We start from the raw sequence: 2552 nt of genomic DNA on the forward strand, positions 1-2552 counted from the left end.
CCCCGGGGGCCCCCCCCCCCCCCCCCCCCAACTCTCTCTATTTTGGTGCTTCCTCTCGCTGCCAAGCCCCTGACGTAATGCTCCGCTGTTAATGATTAGCAGCGCGAGCCTCCCCGGCCAACATCAAACAGGCCGGAAGCTGGCAGGGAACAGCCTTCAAAATAAAAGCCTCACGCTCAAATCCACTGCGCCTCTGGTCCGGCGGTCTAAATGTGCAACATCAAATGTTAATTTTATTAATTTCAAAAAAGTTATTCAAAATTGTATCTTTATTTTTAGTTGTTAAGGTTTTTGATTAATTTTAATTAAATCTTTGTTGTTTCGCTAGTTTTCATTGATGATAACTTTGATACTAAATTGTTTTGGAATAAAACAAAGTAAATCAGATTACATTTTGTTAAATTAAGTTTTATTTTGAATTGAATTTGAAATGTAAGTTGGTTATATTAAATTAAATTACATCTACTATAATTTTCATTTTACATTTAATTTAAAATTTACCTTTAAATCTAACTTAAGTTAAAAATGCTTTATGTTAGACTAAATCTATTTAACTTAATGTCATAATAATTGTGTTGTGGTTTCCTTTGTTTTGTATATGCTGTTTGTACAAATTGTATTTATTGACAATTTGTGCATAATCTAAAATCAGTAGATGGAAAAAAGCATTTTGGCTCATTCTGAAGAAATGCTAATTAATCTATGTTGCCCCTGTCAAATAAATAAACAAATTTCAACTGAGTTTAATTGTGATCCTTCAAAATAAAGCTCCAGACTTTATTTTGACACCCCCGCAGCGGAACATGTCGGCTGCGTCCCGCTCGTCTTTCCAGAAAGCGGTTTAGAGCAGCGCAGCCCGTCTGTTGAACGGACTCAGAGGGAAAAGTTAGGCAAGATGGCAAACCCCGCAGACCCGGAGTGAAAGGGCGCCGCTGCCCCCCTCTTATAATTAAAAACGAGCCGAGCCTGTGTTTCCTCCTGCGGGGGAATCCGACGATGCAAACCGCGCCAGAAGGTAGGAAAAAAAGAATTATCTAATAATTTAAAAATTCAAACTAAACCTCTTAAGCGTCCCCTTCTGATCTTATATCCCCCACTTTTCAGGTTAGTTGCATTATCTGCGTCTATTTATGTGTGTGTAACTTTAAAATTATTAATCCCATTATAAGGAGGATATTGTTGTTTTTCTTGGACGCACACGCAGTCGTATCCGCAGCAGGCTGGGTGCTGATGAAGCAGAGTGACAGTTTTAGACGGCAGATCTGCTCCCACATTTTGCTCCTCAGCTTTCCACTCTGGATCCGGGTCTCCCACGCAGACAGAGAACTCCCTTCTGCCGTGGAAGGCGAACCTATCATTGAAATAATGTCAGCAGTCGTCGGTAACCCGGCCGGCGTCCTCTGGAAAATTCAGCGCCAGGATTACCGACAGCTGTATTTTTAGGAATGGGTGGATACCAGAAACATTTTTCTTTTCTGTTTTTTTTTTTTTTTTTTGCCTTTATTTTTGTCCCGGCGGTGAATGCCACAACCCTATGCTGCATAGGCGACAGCTATAAATGCTCGGTTAAGTTTTCAGTTTGGCTTCTTTCAGTAAATAAATTTAAATTGTCCCACTGCAGCAGCAACAGGGACACTGACGCATCAGGCTGGACACAAGTCTGAATGAAAGAAGTTGAAAGTGACACTGAGAGAGTAGTGGCGCAAAACCCACATGATCGACTCACAGGGCCGCTGTGTATGGGGGGCGCCAGAAAAAGGGTGTAAAAATAATTTCTAGTGGGATTTTCTTTATTTAGAGGTGAATTATTATGTTTGAACAGGTTAGATTATGGGTTATACCAAACATGTTTGTAACACTTTTTTGCATAAAATCATTCTTAGATAATGAGACTTCTGTCTGTCCTTTTCCAGAATGAGCTTTTTCAGGGCTCTTGTCACTTTAAATCCAAATAAGTTTCTGCTGGCCCTGTCCCCCTCCCCCACCCTCAAAGTTTACATTTGAATGTGACATGGCTGCAAAAAGATGCATAGTTATACAACTGTATATCAGTAGAGCCTCCTGCACAACCAACAAGAATGCAGCAAGTGCTTTCAGGATGGTAAGTCATCAGCGAAACATTTGTCTTTTCCACCAGCCATTGTACAGCACATCCATGCTGGAGCTGTTTGGGTTGCTTGTTGGAATGTCACTTAATCTGGGAAGGTTTTGAAACTGATCGTCTTCCAGACACCAAAAAACATTAACTTATTGCCTGGAAACTTTTTTCTTTTCTTTTCTTTTTTTTTTTTTTGCCTTGGGTTGTTTTTAGAAGCAGTTGATACCCAAATGAAAACACAAAAAATGTGAATACATACTCATGCTCTGCTTGGGTTGCTAGGTAATGGGGCAGTGCCCATGGAATGTGATTTAACAAGCAGGAGGTTTTTGAAACAGCAAAAGACATTAAGTTATTGCTAATATAATGGGTCTATTTTATATTAAATACAATAGTGATTCTTGAGAATTGGGACAAAATGGGTTTTAATTTTCCCATATTTTTTTTTGTTGTT

General features: G+C 39.5%; 1 protein-coding gene across 1 annotated transcript in view; it reads left to right on the forward strand.

Annotated features, from left to right (window-relative positions):
• The first annotated feature begins 856 nt into the window (after positions 1–856).
• LOC106953214 (protein Smaug homolog 1-like) overlaps positions 857–2552 on the forward strand; it is a 32484-nt gene continuing 30788 nt past the window's right edge. Inside the window, exon 1 of the mRNA XM_015041815.1 lies at positions 857–1015. The gene's annotated coding sequence lies outside the window, so the exon portion shown is untranslated. The remainder of the gene's footprint in view (positions 1016–2552) is intronic.

Source organism: Poecilia latipinna, unplaced genomic scaffold, assembly GCF_001443285.1.
Source record: "Poecilia latipinna isolate Pla-1442-1.1 unplaced genomic scaffold, P_latipinna-1.0 Scaffold569, whole genome shotgun sequence".
Taxonomy (NCBI): domain Eukaryota; kingdom Metazoa; phylum Chordata; class Actinopteri; order Cyprinodontiformes; family Poeciliidae; genus Poecilia; species Poecilia latipinna.